The sequence below is a fragment of the Callospermophilus lateralis genome, chromosome 1 (genome assembly GCF_048772815.1).
Source record: "Callospermophilus lateralis isolate mCalLat2 chromosome 1, mCalLat2.hap1, whole genome shotgun sequence".
In the NCBI taxonomy this organism is placed as follows: domain Eukaryota; kingdom Metazoa; phylum Chordata; class Mammalia; order Rodentia; family Sciuridae; genus Callospermophilus; species Callospermophilus lateralis.
In genome coordinates, this window is record NC_135305.1 from 188,197,226 (window position 1) to 188,222,347 (window position 25,122).

The 25,122-nt window shown below is 34.4% G+C and overlaps 1 protein-coding gene and 1 pseudogene across 2 annotated transcripts in view; one reads left to right on the plus strand and one right to left on the minus strand.

The window, feature by feature from the left end:
• Positions 1 to 25,122, plus strand: part of LOC143408680 (ubiquitin-conjugating enzyme E2 E2) — a 292,192-nt gene that overhangs the window by 172,626 nt on the left and 94,444 nt on the right. The window lies entirely within an intron of this gene.
• Positions 6,341 to 6,959, minus strand: LOC143412177 (COMM domain-containing protein 7 pseudogene; annotated as a pseudogene).

The window sequence follows — 25,122 nt, forward strand, 5'->3', positions numbered from 1 at the left end:
GGTAGCGCACTCGCAGGGCATGTTATGTGTTTAAGTGAATGTGTGCAGCGCTGGGTTCAATCCTCAGCACCACATACAAATAAAGATGTTGTGTCTGCCGAAAACTAAAAAAAAAAAAAAATATTAAAAAATTCTCTCTTAAAACAAAAAGAAAAGAAAAATTGTGTTTCTTGATAGAAAGGAAGTGGTCATAGATCATGCCAGCCAAATAAATATGCCAGTGCTTTGAAATACAGAGTTGTTGGATGAGATCCTGGGATAAAGGATTAAAGTAAGATCAACCTAAATGTTTCAGTCTAGTTAATTTGTATGCTGCTTAAATTTTTCACTTTTAGGAGAATAGCTTTCAGATATAAAATATCATGAAGGTCTGAGTTATTGTTTGACTTGGCTTTAAAGATAATAGTAATAATTTAAAAAGATGTCCTGAAGATATTTCCTGCTGGATCATCCTTCCAAGTTTTTTTTCTTGCTCTTCCTAGATAGAATCCCCTCTTGACTCCCAGCAGTGTAGCTGAATATTTAAATCCTGAGACTTGTTTATTGTTAGGCAGATTAGTTTTCTGCTGAAGCAATCACAGAAAATTACCTAGAGACTATTTTTAAAAACCCTTGCCACTGGCATTTTAGTTAGAATTCTAGGGAGAGAATGGACTGTTTGGATACTGAGTTCTAGTAAAAAAGTGCTGAGATTTTTAGTTTGAAACTGAATTTCAAGCCATTTGACCTAGTGTTGTGTCATTTGGGCATTCTGAAGCCTCAGATAAGAACTAATACCAACTCTGGTGTTGGCAGGCAGCTGTTGGGCTTATCAAATGAGTTAGAGTTGTTGGAATACTGTCTACTTGATCAAGGATGGAAGAGTTGAGGAAAGAAAGCTTGATAAATAGAGGCTATTCCACCTTCTTTAAATAGGGATCAAATTGGCCCAATTGTTGGAAAGAAGCACAGACTGGTTCAGAGTAAGCTGCTGACTTACTCTAAGGCTCATGTGGCTGAGGAAGGCTACCAACATTACAGATAGATAGCATTGATTCTCTTGTTTTTTACTGATACCATATTCATTATAGTTTTGTGCTATTACTTTTGAAAGGTAGTTTTAAACTGTATAACATTTGAGGCAATATTATGAGCTAAAGACTTTAAATATGTCATGTTTTTAATTGCTAAAAGCTGCGGCAGAAAATAGCTCTCCACTTGGGAACTTTTGAAACACACTATTATTGTAATACTTATGTTCAAGAACATAACATTTATTTATTTAAGAATGTTATTATAAAACGTTGATTTGTGATTTCAATTTATATTCCCAGGCTTCATATGATTAGTTAGAAGTTTAGATTTTAGCCCCAGACTTTTATATTTTTAACATTGGACCAAAGTGTAGCCTTTGTAATGCATGCTACACAAATAAAACCTGTCTTGGAGGAAAAGAACATGAATGCATTTTTAAAATAAAGATCTAGAGTATTGTTACACTTATCAAACATTAAAATTGGGCTAGGAATATTGACTGAAAGGGACAGGTAATCAGGGAGAAAATCAGGCAGAACAAATTTTGTCATTAATACTTAATTAAATAAAGAGACATTTTAATGAACTGAAGAAATGAAACAGCTTGGGTTGTGGCTCAGCGGTAGCGCTCTCGCCTAGCATGTGCAAGGCCCTGGGTTCAATTCTCAGCACCGTGTAAAAATAACTAAATAAGGTATTGTGTCCAACAACCAACTAAACAAAAATATTTTTTTTAAAAAAATACTAAAACATTTCTTAACTTAAAAAAAAAAAAGGTTTCATGCCTGATGTTCAAATAGAATTAATCACCACTGCCATCACAAAAGGTCTCTATGACTTCTTATAACACAGGATGGCATTATTGCTTACCTTTTAGCCATGTGATAAATTCTAAGTATTAAAATAGGAAGATTTGTTTTTTGATCCTAAGTATTCATAAAGATGTATGAAGCATTTTTATGTATCCTTATGTTTTCCTGTGTTTAGGGAAGAAAGTCTTGCTGTGAAGTGTAATTTTATTAATATAATTATACTAAGTTAAAGTATAATTTATACTAAATTAAAGTGCTTTACTTAGGGCACTGAGCTTTGTATGTGTGTGAATGTGGGTTTTTTTCCCCCTACAATATCTCCTTACAAAAACTTGTTTTATGAGTCTTTAATTTTTTTTTAACATCACAGGCTTTTTTTTAAAATTCAAAAGAAATCCTCACAAGGTAGAATTTTGTAAACTAATAACTTAGCAAGTCAGATCATCTTTTTCTTGTTTTGTGTCTACTACTAGTTTGTATTCCAGAGAGGCTCAGATAAGTGGACCTGGTCAGTGGTTTCTGATTCCTTTATTCTTGGATAGCTCTGCTTGAGGTTTGCCTCAAAGGAAGATGCTTTGAAAAAATGTTTGCTACACTTATATTTGTATATTTAATTTTGTTTGATAATACATCACATCAAATATCTATAGCAGTCAGGATCAAACCACATTTAGTAATTAAAAAGCAGCAATTCCTTAGATATGCATTACCTTCATGCCCCTATTAAATTCCCTCAGAATAACAACTCTTCAGTTTTTTCATGTATTTTGGGCTACTCTACAGTCTTCCTTTCTGGCCATTTTCCTCCTTGTAGCCATTAATATATGAAGTTATAGTTTTTTTTCTCTTCTGATTCTGTCTCTCTGCCTAAATGATCTTATCTCTGCCTTTGGTTTTACTTACCACCTCTGAAGTTAAAAGAAATTACTTCTTTCATATAATAAAGACACCTCAGATCATCAGGTCTGTCTTAGCTTGACTTCCCAGAAAGTAGAACCTGAAGCAGAGGGCCATGTGTTATTAATTTGTTAGGCAATGTATTTCCAATAAGTTGAACGAGGGATAAGGAGAATGTACTTTTATAGGGGGAAAGCCAATGCATGGATAAGCTATTGAGTTGTCTCCTACTGTTCAGTCGTATAGGATCATCCTTGAGAAATCATATTAACTGTCTTAAGACTGTGTGTTGTGAGGGGAGAATGGAGGAAAAATTTTGCCACTAGTTTCTGTTTCTTACTGCTCAGAGATTCACCCTATAGTATATTAGCCACTCCATAACCCACAGGTAGTTCATGGAGTGTTGTGCAAGTGGGAATGCAAAGCAGCATCAACATAGATACCCTAGAGTGAGAGGCAAGCCACAAGGTAGGGCACTATCAGGTTGATATTGTGTAGTATCAGGTTATACTTGTGTGAAGTTGGTGCTGGGGAGACAGATGAAATAAGACACAAGTGAGAATGGGAGGATCTGACGTGGTATATCCATTTATGCCTGCATTATACCTTAGTAGCAAAGGTATTGGGAACTGAAAACTAAATCCATATCCAGAGCAGGTATTCTGTAAAGACAAAAACCATTGCCACTCCACTGCCACTCCCATTCCCACCCCAATGTAATCAACCTTAGCTTGAGTGATTGTCTGGTCTCCAGTAAAGGTATCATATCAGGGGCTTGACACCAGTCTCCCTTGTTGGCAAGTTAGGCAATTAGCAATAGCTTTTCAGCCTAATAAAAAGGAAGCATTTCGGCTACTCTACTATGGGCCTATTGGGTCAACTCTGGTGGCCTAAGTGGGAAGCTGGTTAACATCCATAGAATGAGTCATTCTGTCCACCTCATTGTTGACATTAGAGAACACCTATTAACATTTTGGTGCATATTTCCTGATAGGTATTAATGAAAGACACAAAAATGTACCTGATGTGCACCCAGTCCATCTTTGTCAGACTTACTTATCACCTTATCTTTCCTGGTTGTTTTTTAGGCTCCAGATACAACAGCCAGACTGTTCAGTACTGCCCGTGTGTCAGGGCATAACTGTAGCACTGGGCATTTCTCCCTCCATTTGAAATGGATAACAAAGTTATTGCTTCAGTTGCTCTTACCTGTCACTTACCTTTTTAGGTGTACTCCTGAATATGCCTGCAATGCAGCAGCAGTTAATTTTTTGGCTAGATTTGAATTCCTTTGTTAGTTGATCATGAAAGAAAAAGGCATTGGTGATTTGAGATTCTGAGTTACATGTAAATGTAATTTACTCATGCCCTTGAAGGTATTTGTACCTAATACCAAAAGTGCCATTTCTATCATATAGCAGGCTGTTTTTTTGTCCATCTAACCTTATGACTTAACAGATACTTAAAAAATCAGTCAATTGTTCACAGGCATGCAGGTTCTACTTAGGCCCTATAACATACTGGAAGCTGTTTCTTTTTTTTTTTTTTTTAAATATAGTTGTTCTCTGCTCCAAAACCCCAGCAATATTCATTGTGACTTCTTTTTTGGTGATTGACAGAGATTGCAAAGGTCCTGTACTATCAGATGTACTGAACACAGATGCCTAATGGCCTGAACCGACTACAGAGCCTTCTATTTTATTCTGGGTCATCTTTCCAAGTCTCTGACAAATGGGTAAAAAAATGGTATTTTAAAGTAAGGAATATGTAGCCTTCAAACTCCAAAGAAACCTACCTGTATTAAAGGGTCCATGTTGAGAGATGTAACAACTTGTTCTTTACCTGAGAATATTCTCAGCATATCTCAGATCCCTGGACTCCTTACAAACTTAAGCAGTGTGCCTACCATACCCCTTAATTTTAGCAAGGTGTCTTTTGTTTGTGTTGCACTGGGCTATCTGTGCTTTTCATTTCTTACTCATCAGATCTAGTTGATATGCTGTCATCAGTATAGTAGTATGTGAAGATAATCTAGGCTGATTAATTTTGAAGTTCAGGAGAATTGACTTTATTCTGGGACAAGGTATTATACTGTTCCTGCCTTTATGAAGATAATCTGCTTTTGATTCTCCCCATAGATAGAGACTGAGAAAAACTGTTGCCACCTCAGTAACTAAGCATCACATGCCAAAGGCTATTTTATAATACCATGACAACTGCATGTTTCAGATTATAGTGATCCATTATTATTCTTATTATTATTATTATTATTCACATATTTTTTTCTGTTGGGCCATGCAATATAGAGAAAGAAGCTATAATAAGGACCGCCACCTGTCTGCATCTTTAAGTCCTTAATAGTGGCGTTAACATATCTGCAACTCTTCCTAGTATATTGTGTTGCTTTGATTTAATATCTTTATGGACACTAGAGTAGTGGGGGGAAAGTTTCAGGGACTTGAATTCAGCTCTTCTTTGAAAAATGATACCTGTTACCCATGTCAGAGAGCTAGTGTTAAGGTTTCCAATTACACACTTGAATACTGGGGAAATAACTCCAAGATAAATTTGCAGATCCTTTGCATCCATCATGAGAGAGATTTGGCTGATAGCTTCATTAATTATGTGGCTTCCATAAACCCACACTCTAACATGATAGCAGTTCAGGTACCCCCATATTTGGTGTAGTTTCATGTTCAGTTGTAGTAGTACTCAAAAAGCCTGGCTTTTCCTTTTTCCTAGTACACGTTATCCATGCAAAAAAAAGTTATTTACTCATTCTGTCTTTCTTTACACAGGCCTTTTCCTCTGTATGACCCATTTCTTCCTTTGTGAAGATGTTATATGGTTTTCCTCACCAGGGCAAATCAGACATATGTTATTGCACTAAATGTCTTTTTTTCTTAATGCTGTTTATGATAATCGTTGTTTTGTTTTGTTTAGAATGTTTTTTATTCATCATTTAACCAACAGAGATGGTAAGCTAGAGCCAACCCAAGCTAAGATAGCCTCTAAAGACCTACCTGATTAAACAGGGGGGGGGGGGGGAACCCTGAAAACTGGGAACTGAATTCTTTCCAGAGAAAACCATGCATGTATTTATACGTTGGCACCTCATTAAAAACTGCTTGGCAGCTAAGTGTGGTGGCACATGCATAGTCCTAGATATTTGGGAGACTGAGACAGGAAGATCACTTGAGGCCATGAGTTCAGGACACCTGGGCAATCTTACAAGATCTCATCTCAAAAAACAAAACTGGTACCACACCACCACCACAAATACAGAGCATGTAGAAATCAAAGGGAGCTCTCCTGTAGTCATAAACAATTCTTGGTTTCACTGTGCAGTCTTGAGTGATCTCATCATTTATTTACTTTACAGATGCTTTACCTGTCAGAGTATCAAAAAAATGTCCTGTGAAATAGGTGATGGTGGTTCCCTTAAGAGGAGTTTGTAGGGAAATCATGCAGGATTCTTTAAGTACTTAATCCTGTTGTTTTCTCAGATACTTTTTTTTTTTTTAACCTGGGTTAGTAGGACTGCACTTACTGAGTGCCCACAGGCCTGAGGGAGGTGCCTCTCAGCAGATAGCAAGAAGAGGTCAGGGAGACTGAAATCAACTGAAACACCCCATGCTGGTTCTGATCTGTTCCATGTCATTCAGGATTCTGTAGAACTTGAGGCCCTGTTAGTTCTGTATACAAATTTGCAGTTTAATGTCCTTTATTAACAGCCAATTTTAATTGTTTAAAAAAAAAATTCTTCCCACTTTGTCCAATTTGCTGTTCCCAGATGTCACTCCAAACTTCTACTCCCTATTAATAAACTGACTAATCATCAGGATCTGACTCATGGATCATTGAAAAAGTGTAGGGGCATTCTGTTTCCACTTTTCAACACATAAGGGACTTTCTCCTCCCTAAAACCCAGCATTAGGAAACCCATGTAAATCTGCTCAGCTGTTGAGACTCTTCTTTAAGGAACCATTTGGAACCAGGGAGAAGGCTTCTTAGGGGGCCAATACTGATCTGATTGCTAATTCCAAATTCAGACAGCTGTGCCAAAAATTTTTACATTGCTTTGGAGCTCAAGAAGTAGAAAAAAGTTCTTCTGTCTTTACTGAGAACTGTGAGACAGCTTACCTTAAGACTCCAGAGAGGAGAAGAGTTCATCCTCAGGGAGGGGACTTGCGACCTTTCTCTAACAATTATTTCTTTATCTTCACTGTAACTCATCTATTCTAAGAAACCTATATTTTCCACATTTCAGCATTTCTAATATTAATCACTTTGGGTCATGTAGCTATTGTGAGTTAATTATTATTTCCTGTGCATGTACAAACAATTTTGGAAAGGAATTTAAACAGCTTGGAAGAAAATTTCAGAGATGCAAATGGAGTAATATTTCAAGATATACTGCATCAACATTACTCTTTATCATACAAACGTCTATATTTTGTGGAAAAACAGATATCTGAGCTGAAAAGGAATTCAAGATTCTAAACAGTTGGGACTCTTTGAGGAAGATTAGTAATTTTATCGCTCCCATAATTGTGTGTGTGTGTGTGTGTGTGTGTGTACTAAGAACTGACATATTATTAAATATCACTGTTAAACTTATTAAGAGATCTCTTTCAGTAATAAAGTATAAAATATTTTTATGTGATAAGAAGTCACTATTATAGTTTGGCAAGATTTCTCTTAGTAATTCATAAAATAATGGCATAACTTTTATGGTCAATGAAACATGGCACTGTGTAGTTATCCTCAGAAGCTTTATTAACATAATATAGCCTTTCATGTGAATTAGAAAAAGGTATTCCTTTCTTTAGGCCAGAATAGCCTTGAGGTTGCATGTAAAAGACAGGTGGACAGAGCTCCAACTAGATTTTAGCTCCTCTTCACCACATGCTTCTGGGTAGAGGAAACCAGCACTATTAGATGTGGCAGCTTCAACTATCCTCAAGGTTATATAAGTTTTTGTAAAGAACACTTTTGTCATAGAATTTAGAACAGAGCATTATTTGTACTTTCAGACATTGCTGTCCTGTTTTTGAATGTTGTAATTAAGAAAAAAGGTTTTAGAAAAACTTTGTGACATTATAGCAAACTATCAACATCAGTGTTCAGAGGAATACACATCTATTTTCAAAAATTACTCTTCTTTATCTAAGGCAGTTTTTTCCTAATGGCTAAGCCTGTTGTGAAGAAATTTTTATTTGTGAATAACTGAGCATTTCTGGGTAGACAGGAAGTCTAGCAGAATTTAATTTTGAATGAATATGTCCAGGTCAGTGACCTCATAATCTTTTTAGACTGAAACTCTGGCCATGAAGCGTTCCAGTCCTACCCTTAGGAACTTTGGTCAACTCCTGAAAGACATGCCTGCCTTTGATGTTTAGTGTTGGATGTAGATCTTTATTTTTATGTCCTTGGCAGTGTTTTTGTTTGTATACTTTGGAAATACTTTTTACACTGTTGGTGTCAAAAATTTAACTTTTACAACCTTATTTTGGCCAGATCAGCAAACATATAATGGAGGTTTTTAATAAAATTAGGAATAGTTTACTTACTTGATATTTTCTTATGCATGGTCTAATATAAAGATTCTGATTGGAAGCTAATCAGTAATTCTTAGTAGTTCTCATTGTAGAAACCTATAGTTTTTTCCTTAAGTACTTGTTCTCTAAATACCTTCTATCTAAAATAAACTTCTCTTGTGAATTAGAAAATGATATAATTTATATTCAAATCTATCATCTAATTTTATGTAACACTTTTTCATGCTTATGATTCTTTCTCTGTCCTTCCACCTTCATTGTAGTACAGACAGAGAAATGCAGTTTATAATAACCTGACCTCTAAATTGCTGTCTGTGAGCATAATTACAAGAGATTAGAGGGGAAAGTTGCTACTCAAGAGATTGAGAGAGTAAGTCAGGAAGATCCAGGATCTTTGCTACCTGGTAGGAAAGGTAATGTCTTGAGTTTCAGTGCACAGCTCCGCCTATTTACTTCTTCAGCATCTCCCCTCTCAGCATTAACCACAAACTTCAATTTTCTGCCTTTTCTTTGGTTTTTAGAAATGTGATGTTATCTGTCATCCTGAAGTATCCATAGTGTTCAAGTGAATTGGCCCTTATTTAACTGCCCAAGATATGCTGTAGTATGCAACTGTAAAGTATATTGGCAGGAAGAGTTTAAACTGGAGGAATTTAGGGTAACTGTTTTGGAGTTTCAAAACGTCAATAGGAAAACACCTTTTATTTTATGTTGTAATTATGTGTGTTATACCTAAAGCAATGAAAATGTTCATATCATGGAAGTAGAGAACATTTTATAAATGAATAGTTCATGGGGGATTTTTATTGTTAGCCACACTTTAAAATATCAACAAACTGCTTACATGGATTTCATAAAATTTGTTTGACAAAAGCAACACATCCTTGTCTTTGTTGACCGTTTCATTACTGTTATTTAGTACCAAATTACAGAATGGTCAGAAATGAGTGGATGAATTAAAATGTTCACTTCTCATCTTTAGCTCTAATTTTAAAAGTCTGAATGGGGTGAGAATGAGAAGCAGTGAAAGTTTGTGAGGTTTTTGTTATATATGATTATATTTGTGCTTTTCTCCACTGCCCATTATCAATAATTAAAAGACAGTTACTCTTATTTTTTATCCAGACTGGAAAACAAAAAATAGCTGGTTCAATTTAATCTTTTCAACATTTAACTAAACCTAAGATCTTAATGACAGTTCCAGTAACACTGCAGGTTATTTTTCCTAGGGGACTGAAGGGCAGACCAAATTAGAACATATATCATGGTTAATCAGTTCTAAAAGTTTCTCTCATATGACTCTGTTTTGAATTAACTAAACAATCCAGTAAGCAGTGTTTTTATTAGCTCAGTGGGTAAAAGTTTCAAAGCTGGCTAACAGTGAAATTTCCCATTTTTCACTGGCAGGAACCCCAGCCCCATAACGGGGAAGGTCCCACCAGTGTGAAGGCCCCACATGGGGACCCTTCCCCTAGTGAGGAAGTATACCCCTGAAGAGGAGTCTTCCTGGCCACTGGGCCTACTGCTACCCTGCCACGTGAGTACAGCAATAGTTTTGAGTACCTCAGCAATTTTTCCATTTCTTGGTGGCCATGCACCTGATATGAGAACTGGCAAGCCCTCTTCCTTTTCACCTTCTTAAACATTTCAGAAAATGGATAAAAGCCTCCTTTTTTTTTTTTTTTTAAACAAGTTGTTTTTTTTTTTTTTTTTTACAAGTTTAATAAAAATAAATTGTTTGGCTAAGAGGTTAGGACTATAAATTAAGGCGCGTTAAGCATGATTAGAGAAACAATCTATACCTATTTAGAGAAGTTCTGTTCAATAGACTTTTATGAAGTGATGGAAATGTCCTTATCCATGCATTTCAAAACAATAATCCCTAGCCAGTGTGGCTACTTACTCAACACTACAGAAGTCTAGTTATAGTCCAGTTAAAGAATATAATTTTTATTTTATTTCATTTTTATTCACCAGTAGTATGTGGCTAGTAGCTACTAACTTGGACAGTTTGTGTCTACATTTAAAACATTGTATACCTGAGATAATTAGCCTCTATAAACTTTCCTATAGATGTACCTCTTTATCTCTGTTTCTATTTCTTTCTTTTTTTCCTTTTGGCTATACTGGGGATTGAACCCAGAAGTGTGCTGCCTCTGAGCTACATTCCAGCCTTGTTTTTTATTTTATTTTGAGACAGTTGCTGAGACTGGCTTCAAATTTGTCATCCTCCTGCCTCACCTTCCCTGAGTCTCTGGGATTATAGGTGTGCACAACTGCCTGCTGTTTACCCCTATTTCTTTATTATCCCAGGAGACCTTGCCTTGTATTATATTAATAATTATAATATGATTCTCTAAGAGAAAAGAAATACTTGAACTAAGAATTTTCATTTCAAAATTTATTCACCCAAATAGATCTTATGTGGTTTTAATTACTATATGATATTAAGAAAATTATTTAGTCTTAAAATTACGAAGTAATATCTATTTAAATACATCAGCTTTATTTTCTGCTTTACATGTTTTAATTTGCAACTTCAGTATGTATATAGAAATAATTACACATATTACAATAACTTTCATTTTATTATTCCTTTTTAATGAGAGTATAAAACATCTTACATTAGTGCAGTATTGCATTGCTATTACTGAAACATTAAATTAGTACACATTAATTATAATATGGTATAATAAGTTTCAGAGTTTGGTTCTGGTAGGTAGATTACTGAAATTTCAAATTAATTGAATTTTTAAGTTTACCTGCTGAGAGTAAATTTATTTTCACGATTCACCATCATTAAAAGTTGCTTACATCATAAAATGTTAATAAGGGAAACCATAGAGAATATATGGGAACTCTTTATACTGTCTTTCTAATTTTTCTGTAAATCTAAAGCTATTCTAAAATTTTCTAAAAATTTTAAAAATATTGTCCTGCCATCCTTTTATTCCCTTCATTAATTTAGCTGTCTGTGCATCTAAAACAAAAATTTTCAGATTAGTAATAAAGTCTTATTGCATGGCATCCTTAAAACTTCCATGAAATTATTATCATAATTTTACAAATGAGGAAGCTGAAGCATAGATAGAGTAATTTGAGCAGGGTTTCTCAGCTGGACAGTGGATGAACCAGGATTTGAATCCAGGAAATTTAGATCTTAAGACAGTGTTTCCAGTGACTATACCATGCTGCTTCCTAAGCAGCCTTAATTATGTATTGTAAATTTTGTCTGTCCACTATCAGTGTAGCAGGACATATTCTTCACTGTAGGAAGTCCAAAATAAACTGGTAGTCTGATATTAATTATTTTTATAACAGAAAAAAATGGAGGTGTGCTTTATTTCTGTTATAGTGACTCAGGTTTTATTCTCATACAATGGTTAATTATTGAGTGAGTAATATGCTCATATTCTTGACAAGAAATGTGTATGTTGGTGGGGTTTTAAAAAATAGTTTTGGGGGCTGGGGTTGTGGCTTAGTGGTAGAGCACTCGCCTAGCACATGTGCAGCGCCGAGTTCAATCCTCAGCACCACATAAAAATAAATAATGTTTTTAAAAAAATGTATTGTGCCCAACTACAAATAAAAAATAAATATTAGAAAAAACAGTTTTTTGTTTCTTAAAGATAGTGACCACCCAGGCACAGTGACTCATACCTATAAATCCTAGCTACTTGTGTAGCTGAGACAGGAAGTTTTCACAAGTTCAAAAGCAAGACCCTCTCTCAAAATAAAAATATGAAAAAAGGAGTGTGGGAATGGAGCTCAGTGTTATACAGTGTCCCCTTGGTTCAATCCCTAGTACTGGAAAAAAAAAAAAAAAAGCAGGAGGCAGGATGGGATAGTGGCCAAGAATGAAAAAGGGCAAGTATATATAAAGGGTAGGGGGGGAATGGATGTGATTGCTTATCCCAAAAAGGTAAATTTCTAAAGAACATGGAATAATATATGAATTACTTTTATTATTTTTATATATTGTTTTAACCATATGCTAGTTAAAATTATTCTAACTAGACATTATAAATATTTGATTGTTAAAATTTAAATGGAAAATTTGTTGGTGAATTTTTAGCATCTCTCTGATATATTTTTCTGGGTTTTGGAAGGTATACATTTGGCTGAAAATATGGAAGAAAAATGATGGAGTAAGTTGCAGAGTTCAAAAATCGTTGCAGCAGAATATGTTAGTTCCTGTAGTCATTTAATGTATGTTATATATCCTTGGGTAGATTCATATTTTCAACAGAATTATATATATCGATAGCTGCTATACATATATATTTAAGGTTATATATTTACTTGTCAGCAGGAGACAAGATGGAAATACTTTAAGAAAATCTGAATCATAAAAGTATTTTATAAAAACTATAATCATAAACAAGTGCATTCTTTTTTTCATTTTTCAGCACTGAGGACTAAACCCAGGAGTGCTCTATCACTGAGCTATACTCCCAGCACATTTTTTTTGAAGCAGCTGGCACTTTTCCAGTGACTCTTGCAAATTATTTGAATTTGGAAGATGGCATTTTCTTGCCAAGACTATATATTTTAAAGACTATTAAATTTTTTGATAGATAAAGTTCAAGGCAAAAGTCATGTTTGGAAAATAAAAGAATTTTAAAATTTAGCACATACCAAGCAATTAAAATTTTTATTTAGATTGTTATTTAGAATGCCACCTCAACTTGATCCAGTTATTTTTATTAGAACAGGTGATTCATGTTATTTAAAGTAGTTAAATGGCTTTTACATAATTCTGTGTTGGGTAAAGGAGGACAAAGGCTTTCTCTCTGATAGGAGAATGACCAACCTTTTAATGCTATCGTTCTAAAAAAGATGGAATACAGCAAGAGGCCTGGCTGGTATAACCAAGGAGGGGGCAAGAAGGATTTGAAGTTCTGTAGTTTATTCTAAAATGCCAGTGGTCCAACAGATAGTTGTAGGATGGACAAGTTAATTTTGGGTTCTTATGGATTTCTGTTGGGTTCTTATGGATTTCTCTTCTCCACTGCACATAGACATATGCTTTTATTCAGATAACAACTGTATATCCTAGATTTCCTGGAACAAACCAACTTTTGATATTCCATCCCATTTCTTTCATTTGTCTACTCATACTTCTTAATCTGTATGTTTTATTTTAAAATAGAGTACTTAGAAATAGAGATTCTATAACATATGATATATAAAATTTTTGAAATGTTTGGTATCAAAGTAACAAGTGTGCTTATGACTTAGGTCCATAAATTTGAATCTGCCTTTATATAACCAGCAAGTGCTACCTCTGGTGGTATACTTTTCTTCTTTAGTGGGTACCATTTTAAATGTTTCAGTTAAATCATCTAGTTATGGTTTTCTACTAATTAAAAGTATAGACTCTTGTTAAAATGAACACAAAGTATTTTTAAATTCATTATTTCTATTGGAAAAAAAATATGTCCTCAAGCTCTTAAGTGGTTTTTGTTTTTCATGGTGAGGAAAACATGTTATTATCTTTAACCTGATTTTGAAAAGAGGGTTGGTATGAATATGACTTAAAGGAAGTAAAATAGAGTACCCAAAATATTAGCAAAAGAAAAAAACACAACTTTCTGGTATAATTTTTCTTCTATATTTACTTCTCATTTAAAAATTGTATAATATTTGAAGACTAAAACTGAGGTGTGTAGACTTACAGTTTGGGGATGTTAAAAAAACCTATTGTATGCTTTTCAGAGTCTGGAAAGGGAATCATTGAAGATCCTAATAAAGTATAAGTTAAAACATTTCATATAGCCAGGCATAGTGTTGCACACCTATAATTCCAGCTACTTGGGAGGTGGAAGCAGGAGGACTGCAAGTTCTAGCACCAAGTATTATGGCTTTCTATTCAGGATGTATTGGCACATTGGCACAGGAAACATGATACTTTGATTAGAGTGGAACTCCAATCTGAGCTTGTATCATAGTGGTGGTGGTTACTTCCTAAAGAAGACATACATATCTGAGAGTAAGCAGAATGTCTGTTATGAAGTAACTTTGGAAGTACAGTTTTCTGTATTCTTTAGTTTCAATGTAGAAAGACAGCATATCTGGGATGTTTACAAATTGTGTAAAATTATAATCCTAAATGCAAGTATTAAACTTATTAGAATAATAGTCACTAGAATTTAAGGAGAAGATTAAAACAGGTGATTTTATTCCTCAGTTTAGTTTTGTTTGGAGTTTTTGTTTGTTTTATGCAGAACTAGGGATTGAACTCAGGGCACTCTGCGCTGATCTGTTAAACTACTAGCCCTTTTTTATTTTCATTATTATTTTCATTATTATTTTGAGACAGGGTCTCGCTAAGTTGTTGAAGCTGGCCTCAAATTTGTGATACCAGTGCCTTAGGCTTCCAAGTTACTGAAATTACAGGCATACCCCACTGTGTGTGGTTCTTTTTGAGTTTTTTTTTTTATAAGCTGATGAATTCTTAGATATTCATTAGTTACTCTAAAATTTAATTGACTTTTAAATTTTTAATAGTATTTAAACAGTAATTTATATGTTTATGTTATTTTTTTATTTTAGCATTTTTTGTATTAGTTACACATGACAGTACAATGATCTTGACAATTCATACATTTGAATCAAATGGGGTATAATTTCTCATTTTTTCTGATTGTACAGGTTGCAGAATCACATTGGTCATACAGTCAACTATATAGATACAAAATGTTATTGATTTATGGCAGAATCCCTGTTAAAATGAGTTTTTAAGCCCAACATGATGATGCACACCTGTATTCTCAGTGACTTTGGAGTCTGAGAGAGGATGATTGTAAGTTCAAGCCCAACTTCAGCAATGTAATGAGAGCTTGCCTCAAAATAAAAAAATATTTAAGTTGGGAATGTGGTTCAGTGGTTAAGCATCCCTGGGTTCAATCCTCAGTACTAAAGTAAAGAACTTATTATTTTTGATAAACAAAAAGCTTTGAGAAAGAAAGACCTATTTTAAAAGGTGCTACTCATGAGTGCAAACCGTATTTTAGAAGTTCTTAGTTGGGTCAGCCCTTTAATGGGGCCTTATAGGCAAGTATTTTCTATTACTTGGTAAAATCTCAGTCTCATGTTCTCCCTTGCTTCTTTAGTCTCTTAAAGAACTTTGAGACCAAAATTATGGATTACATTGCCAGAAAATTTAAGACAACAGAATTGTAGGATGGAGGAAGTTAACTAATAAGTGTAATGGGAATGAGTATTCTTCACAGTGGCTTCTCTTATAGTATAAGACATGTCACTTTATAAACCAGATAACACAGACTGTGCTCTAGCCTGCTAATCAAATAGCTCAACAGCTCTCTTTTATCTATGGCTGATGTCTAGGTATGCTTATCTAAGAAATAATACTGTGTAAATCCACCAGAATAGCAATTCCTTTAAAACTGTATTTGAACTAAATATAGTATTAAGCCACAAAACCATTTTTTAACAGCATACAAATACATGCACTAAAATAAAACACATTAAGTAACAAAACATGAAATTGTTATTATCTGTTTAGCTGAAGCTGAACTGAATTCAAATTCTGAATCCTGCACAGAAAATATTAGGAACAATTTTCACCATTTCAGCATATATTTTGCAGTTTGCTTTGCTGCTTTACAGGTATGTCAGAGATTCCAAGAAGTCAGTCTGCAAGGTGTGGGGACTTGATTACTAAGCGATTGGGAGAACTCATTGTGGCTGTCTTGTCTTCCTGTCTACCCAGATATTTGCATGGCAAGAACAGTTTAATGCAGGTTTTATTCTCTTTTTCTGAGATACCAGATAAGTTTGGGTTTCCAAAAGCTTCACAATATGCAAAGTAAGTTGAAACAGAACTGTCAACAGGGGTATAATTAATCAATTTGTCCATACGAAAAATACCGTTTGTGTCTGCCAGATGAACAAAATAAATGTCAGTAAATCATAAAGGAAGCTAATTATGAATTCCCTGTATTTTACATATATTCTGGTTTGATAATTCAGATTCTATCTTATTTATTTGCAAATAGTGTCTTGAATTAGATTTCCATTTGGCTTCCATTTTTTTTATCTTAATTATATGTGGCTACACATTTTTTAAATTAAACACAAATCTGTATTCACACATTATTGACCTCTAATTAAAGTTTGCAAATTCTACCAAATGCTTCTCCCCCCCACCCCAAATAAAAGCAAATCTACCCATGGTAAGTAAGTTCTATAGGTTTCATCCTTTGACTTGTAGGAGTATTTTTCTTAAAATTTATCTTTTATTTTTCAATTATTTTGTATTTAATAAAACAAATTTTTTCTTTCATAAACAGTCTGGTCATTGGCAAGGCACTAAGAGAGATGAGAAATGCTAGCAGGAAAACTTGTAACTAATATACATATTTGAATTATATCCTCAATGAATCCAGTTGTCATTAAAAGCTGCATGTAATTGTGAAATTTTAGCTCTTTTCCAGTTTTTATTTATGAGAAAATTAGTGGTAAAGGAAGCATAACACTTTTATAAATGGGCACACCTTTATGAAACAGAATTTAAACTCTCCAAAATATGAAGAGGAAAAGAAGCACACCACATTGTGCGCTAGGGGAGCTATATATAAACACTCCCATGAGCTCTGCAGTAACCCTTCTTTTACTTTGAGGTCTGTCAGACAAACTCTGCATACAAGCAGATTAGTCATGTCTTGGGCCATATTAAGTTGTTAAAGAATTTTCTGGAAAAGGTTTACCAGTTTGTGTAGGGAGCCATTTTGCCTGACTTAATCACGTGTTTTAGAATTTTTGTGATCTGTAAAACTGTGGTCTAGAATGAAGCCTTCATTTCTCAGCATGTTTTCTATACACTAATAAATTAACATATTTGTATTTGCTTTTTTCGAGGGGTAGTACCAAGGACTAAATTCAGGGGCACTTATCCACTGAGCCACATCCCCAGCCCTTTTTAAAATTTTATTTAGAGACAAAGTCTCACTGAGATGCTTAGAGCCTTGCTTTTGCTGAGGCTGGCTTTGAACTCATGATCCTCCTGCCTCAGCCTCCTGATATTCTAACTCCACCCATTGAGATTACAGATGCATTAGCTTTTAAAATGGTGCTGGAAAAACTGGAAATCCATATGCAGCAAACTGAAACTAAAGCCATGACTTACCATGCACAAAAATCAGCTCAGAGTGGATCAAGAACCTAGGAATTAAACCAGAGTCCCTGCACCTAATAGAAGAAAAAGTAGGCCCAAATCTTCATCATTCTGATTAGGCCCCGACTTTCTTAACAAGACTCCTAAAGCACAAGAAATAAAATCAAGAATCAGTAAAGGGATGGATTCAAACTAAAAAGCTTCTTCCCAGCCAAATAAATGATTAATGAGGTGAACCAGAGAGCTACATTTTGGGAGCAAATTTTTGCCACACACTGGTCAGAGCACTAGTCTCCAGGATATATAAAGAACTGAAAAAACTCAGCTCCAAAAAAACCCAAACAACCCAATCAATAAATGAGCTAAGGAGCTGAACAGACACTTCTCAGAAGAAAAATGTTCAACATCTCTAGTAATTAGAGAAATGCAAATCAAAACTACTCTAAGATTTCATCTCACTCCAGTCAGAATGGCAGTTATCAAGAATACAAACAATAAGTGTTGGCAAGGATGTCAGGGAAAAGGCACACTTATACACTGCTGGTGTATGTTGGGAAAAAGGCACACTCATACATTGCTGCAAATTGGTGCAGCCAATCTGGAAAGCAGTGTGGAGAATCCTTAGAAAACATGGGATGGAACCACCATTTGACTTAGCTATCCCACTTTTTGGCCTTATACCCAAGGGACTTAAAAACAGGATACTACAGTGACTCAGCCACATCAATATTCATAGCAGCACAATTCACAATAGCCAAACTATGGAACCAACCTAGATGCCCTTCAGTAGATGAATGGATAAAGAAACTGTGGTATATATACACAGTGGAATATTACTCAGCAATAAGAAAATAAAATTATGGCATTTGCAAGTAAATGGGTGGAGTTAGAATATCATGTCAAGCAAAGTAAGCTAATCCTAAAAAAACCAAAGGCCAAATGTTTTCTCTGAAAGTGGATGTTAATCCATAATGGGGAGGGGGGCGCAATAAATGAATGGAGGGACTTTGGAGGGGCAGAGGGGAGGCGGAAGGGGCATGGGGGTAGGAAAGATGGTGGATATCATTATCCTAGGTACACGTATGATTGTACGAATGGTGTGACCCTACTTTGGGTGTAACCAGAAAAGTAAAAAATTATGCTCCATTTGTGTACAGTTATTTGAAGAGCATTCTGCTGTCATGTGTAACTGATCAGAACAAATAAATATTTTTTTTAAAAAAGTTTAAAATGAAGAGAAAAAAATAAAGATTACTTTGTGCCAAATAATTTCCTTTTGAATAACTAAAAGGTTTTTCCCCCACCCTTAACTTCAAGTTCTTAGAGTTTGGGTAGGTGTCAGTACTTATCTCCATTTTCCAGATGAAGAATCTCTTGACAGGGAGGTAAAATGACCAAGCTGGCTTTCACAGTGTGACTAACAAAGTGACTAACATGGCAGTTCCAAGCAGCAGCAGTACTGTGCATGGCACTCCTAGAGTTATTTTTTAAAAATATTTGTTTATTTTTATGCAATGCTAAGGATTGAACCCAGTGCCTCACACATGATAGGCAAGTGCTCTGCCACAGAGTTACAACCCCAGCCCTAGAGTTATTTTTATTATTTAAGCCAGATGTAACTTGTTGGTACTTTGAGCCATTGTGCTGCCTCTTAGAGGTTCTCTGATACACAGTTGGAATTAGTGTGAAATGCTAATGTACTTACTTGTTAGGTTTATTTAAGATTCTCTGTTATGATTTTTGGGTACAGTAAGCCCTTTAAAGATGGGTGCAGCAAGAGCAGGTATACTGTGTATTGATTTATAATCAGAAGAGGTAATATAGGTAAATACCTACACTGTAAGGTAGAAGATTATAAATTCATTGAGCATCTTGAGCTTGTAATTTACAGAAAGGAGAGATTATTTCCATCTTGGTTGTCATAAGAGTGTTCTTCAAGGAGGTGGTTTTAGAACTTGGGTAGTAAAGATATAGACATACCAAAGCTGTAGGAATTGAAAGTGGTAAAGGACATTTCGGGGAGAAACAGAAGAATGAATAAAAATAAACACTTTAGTGCTAAACTGTTACATTGATTTTAAGAAATCATTACAGTTTATTCATCTTTTGGCTATATAATATAAAATCTATATCTATATCTATTAATAAGAACATAGCCTTGTTTTTCAGATCCTGAAAATGTTCACAAAATTTTTCAGTTTCCACATAAAACCGGTAGGATAGGCTTTTGTTATTTCCATTTTTTAATAAGATCACTTTCTGAAAATGTGTGCCATATTCAGAAGGACTAGAGAGAATTTAGGTGGTCTCATGCAAATTCAGCACCATTACTGTAAATGTAACCCCAAAGCTACAGGTAACTACTTATCATACCAAGAGGGAAGCCACATTTTTAAATTAACATCATGCATGGCCTTTGTACCATTTTGCCACAAGTAGTCAAGCTCTTCTCTTCTCTAGACTTTCCTAGATAACTTAGATTAAAAAATCAGTCATTAGTTTGTTAAGTTGAAACTGACCAGTAAATGAGTATCAGGTCTCAGAGTTGTTCTATAGTATGATAGAAGAATCCTACTTTTGACTCAAAGATACTTTTAAAAATAATAAATCAGGATTTGGATTTATTGATATTTCAAAATTATATACTCATCTAACATTCAGATCATTGAAATAGGCTCTTACTTATACCACCGCATAGTATTCTGAGCAATTTTCTATTTACCATTAGTGTGATTTCCTTTTAAAGCTTTTTTTTTTTTTTTTAAAGCACTGATCAAGTATCATGAACTTACCTCCTTTTAATAATATATTTTGGCTGATGTAAAAAGGACATAAAAGCTCATATTTTTTCATTAGATGTCCCAGACAGATATCTCTGGTATTAAACAAGTACACTCCATTTCCCACGATTATGCCATTGCATGTTCGTTACATTATGAATATGAAGGTAACATTCTGCTTGCAATGTCTTGATTACATTGCATATTCTGAAAATGCAAACTACCCCAATAAATCTGTTACTTCAAGAGTAATATGGCTATATGATGTGACATTTATATTAAATGTGATTTTCATCTCTTGTTAAGGTTTTCTGAAATTACAACAAACTGTAATTTCATCTGTCTCTGGCTACATTGTTAACTTGGCAGGGAGCTGCAGTGATTTGTCATAAATATTCCACTATGGAATTTATTTGGAATGTATTGTAACATTTTTTTTATTTTTAATAATATAAGAGTAGCATCATTCAATTTGAAATACTATATTATTATACAGCATGATTCAAGAAATGTCTCCCTGATGCTGTCACTATCTTGGATTAATTTTAACTTGATGTCTTCATTGTCTAACACTTTGTGTATTTTATATGCTACGTATTCTTAATATTCCTAAGAACTTTGTATGTAATTTTATATGCCTTTGTTATTAGTGTATAGCTGGTGTCAAGAACATCTGTTTCCATTTTGTAAACGAAGTAGTAATTTAAGCACCAGTCTTGATACACAACACTTATGAGATGCTTAAAAATGCTAATTCTCATGTATAGTAAGAGATTATAGAAATTATTAAATTTACTTTAAAGCCTAATAAATCTCCAGTTTGTCTTCTGTTGATGGAGCTTCCACAATCCTTGCCTTACCTTCTTTGCCCAGCACCTATCTTGGCAAATTTGAGAAAAGTGAGTAGGACTGGGGGAGGACAAGAGTTAAGTGACACTTGAGCACTCATAAATTTAATTAAAAGATCAAGACAAATTATAGGCCAAATTTCTGTGTAGAAAAGTTGCTTTTGATGTTTGTACATCATTTATATATAATATTTACATATGTATATGTATATATTTTAAATTATTGTGTTTTTTAAAATGTATGTGAAGTCTTAAATACAAATGATAAAATCTATCTTTGGAAGACTGTATACCTAACATTGTTTGAAAAGCAAACATGCTGTCAAGCTTTCACTGACACTCAAATTGTTGTCTCATTCGAAAGGATTCAGATATTGCCATAGCTAATATTAATTGATTTTTTACTATTATTTTACATATTATTTCTACTCTTCAACTTATATTTCTACATATCACATCATTTAATCATCACAGTGATTCTATGAAGTAGGTAAAATTATTAGTTAACCAAGGGGAACCAAAACAGAATTGCTTAAAAAATTATCCAAGATCACATAGCTCATAAGTGACAAAACAAAGACTGAATTCAGAGCTATGTGATCCCAGAGCTCCTCCACTAACCCCTACAATAGGCAGTTTGAATCACATTAGTTATAGTATAGTTTACTTCATATTGAAGCCCCCCTCATAAATTTCTGAAAGAAACTGGTGGCACTATAACTTTCATCTTTAAAAGGACTCATTCTTTTTTGCTAATTAAGTAAGTATATGTGACAAATTCATTATCAGACTTTAAGGTGAAAATTGATGACGCTCTGGCCTCTCAGAGACTGCCAATGTTTATACTGTAAACAAATCGAAAATTCTTTATCCAAAGCCAGGTGCTGTGGTACATGCTGTAATCCCAGCAATTTGGGAGGCTGGGGCCAGGAGGATTGCAAATTTCAGGCCAACCTCAGCAACTTAGGCCCTAAGAAACTTGGTGAGATCCTGTCTCAAAAAAGTAAAAATAAAAAGGGTTGAGGGTATAGCTCTTTGTAAAGCACCCCTGGGTTCAATCCCCAGTATTTCTGTGACCAGAACAAAAAATACTTACAAAAGGAATCCACCAACTCCTACCTTTATTTTTGCTGCTTCCTAGGCCAGATCTGCAGAAATTTTGCATCTCCAAGTCTCCAAATCTTACTTGCCCTTCAGCTTCCCAGCTGGAGCACAACTGGCTTTTTATCTTAACAAATGATTAAGTATAATGACATATTTAGAGAATTAATTAAGCCATGTTAATGGAATGTCTACAAAACCCTCCTGAACAGTAGTTCTCAACCAAAAAAAAAAAAAAGAATTCATTTTAGTTGTAACTAACAAATTATGTAATTTGCCTCCTATTTTTCACAAAATTGCCTTTTTTTCCCTTTTTTCCTTCCTGTAGCTAAGGATCAAACCTTTTTATATTTTGAGACAGAGTCTCATCAAGTTATTCAGGCTGTCCTCGAAGCTGTGATCTTCCTGCCTCAGCCTCCCCAGTCCCTGTACAGGTGTGTATCACCACACCCAGCTGAAAATTCCGCATTTGTGAATGTAGATTCACAAACTAATTAGGTAGCTTCATGTAACAACACAGTTATTGAGGGATTTTTTTCCTAAACTATCCCTGTGTTAGGGGACCGTGCATAATGGTATCACCCAAAATATGGTGCCTTACCACTAAAGGTGTGCAGAATGATTGCTGATTACAAAATAAACATTATTAAAATTTGTAATGACATTTTTCTAATATAAATTAAAATTAATATATAACTAGTACATGAAAACCATAATTTCATGGTTTTTAGTTGAGGTTAAACTCATTATGTACTTTTTAGAAAAAATTTAAGTAAGTATTTTGTCTTTTGGAAAAAGTTAATGAAAATAATAAATAAAAACTATATACTAGAGTTATTACCTGAATTAAGTAGATGTGGAAGACATTGGCCTATAACTTGCACAATTATATAATAACGAGTTATCTACGGTGTTGTGTGTCCCAGATAACAGTCTTGATGATCCTACTTTTGTGACAGACTATAATGAAAACATTGAATGGGTTATCTCTGCATATAATAGTGAACTCATTACAGACGTCTTCAAAATACCAGTTAATCCCCAAGTCATGTGTCCCTATTTCTCTATGACAATAAATTCATTGGTTACCTGTGCCTTCACAATGAAAGAGGCTCCTCAGAGTTTGCTGTGATATGTTTAGAAAATGAATACAAAACAGTAATTTTTTTTTGTTTTAAATGAGATCTTATTATGGAAAAGACTGAGATAAAATTTCTCAGTTGTTTTCTTTTGGAAAAATTAGATATTCAGTAAGTAAAGTTTGCCTATAAGTAATATGTAATTACTCTGTTAAATATGAAATGTATGTTCCATTGGGATTTCAAAATAATTATTGATCAGGTAATATGATTTTATACACACACACACACACACACACACTCTCTCTCTCTCTCTCTCTCTCTTATATATGTTTTTTTTAAGGCCTCATGAGAAACCTCAGACTTGAAGGAGTCTTTTGTTGACTTTTGATCTGTTACTTGTCATTTTCTCTTTGTGGTTATGTTTGAAAATAAATTAAAGGCCCGATGTGCTTTTGGAAAGTTTTGTTGTTGTTGTTTTATCTCTTGGTTTTAATTAAGAAATCACTGAGATAATGTAGGTTTTGGAATCTAACCAACTTGGTTCAGGATACTGATCCTCTACTTACTTTCTCTGTGACTGGCTGGCTAAGTTGGCTAACTGTGAGTCCTCCATTCTACAAACTGAACATAGGCCTAATAAGTCTTACTTTATGGAGTTACAGTCAGATTAATGTGGAATGTTATAATGTTAATGTTATTAATGTGAATTGTTGGGAATAGAGTAAATAGATGATAGTTATTAGTTTTATTTTCAGAAGTCGACAGTTGATACATAACTATCATCATGTAGCCCTACCACTCAAAATCTCAATGTCCTTTTCAGCAACCCACCTTCCTTCCTTAACTTCTCTCCACTTGGATTGTTCTGGGTTTTGCTACTGAAAACTATATTCAAGCTCTATCTGGGTTTTTGTTTGTTTTTGGTTTTGGTTTTGTTTTTGTTTATTTATATGCGGTGCTGAGAATTATACCCAGTGCCTGACACATGCTAGGCAAACGCTCTACCACTGATCTACAACTCCAGCCCCGGCCCCATCTTTTTATTTTTTATTTTGAAACAGGGTCTCTTAGGTTGCCAAGGCCAGCCTTGAACTTTCAAGCTTCCTGAGCCACTGGGATTATAGGGGTGCACCACCATGCTTGGCCTATTAATTTTTTTTTTTAAAGCATTCTTTTTTTTTTTTTTTCTTTTAACCTTTCTTTTGTTTATTTTTATGTGGTATTGAGGATCGAACCCAGTGCCTCACACATGCTAGGCAAGTGTTCTACCACTAAGCTAAAACCCCAGCTCCTGGCCTATTAATTTTAATAAGGACATTTTATTTTCTTTACCATACTGAAACTTTGGGAACCACACCATAGCCCTTCTTTACTGATGAGATCTAGCCCTCTGAAAAACTAGTTAATTATACAAACAAACTTTCTAGGACCTATGAAATAGTTGTTTCCACTGTCCTTAAATGTTGTCCAAGAAAAGGTGGTTAAACCTCAAAGTTTCACAAATACATCTCTGGTAGGCAGATTGTGAATGCAAAACATTCTCTTCCCACTTTTTGTTTCTATGTGTAATACCTAAAATTTTAATCAATGTTCTGTGTATCCCACTATTGATACAGATAGCATGTAAATCTACCTTTGTACATATAGGTGGAGGGATATAGAATTTTAATGTTCATGGATGCAGACAACAATCTTAGAGAGGGGAGTAATACATTTCAGACTTCTCTGAAAATATTCATTATATATATTCTTAGAATATTCTCTTTCACCCTTTGGAACACTGGCCATATTTTTTTCTGTTATGTTTGGTACTGGAGATTGAATTCAGAGGTGCTTAACCACTGAGCCACTTCTCAATCCCTTTTTATTTTTTATTTTGAGACAGGGT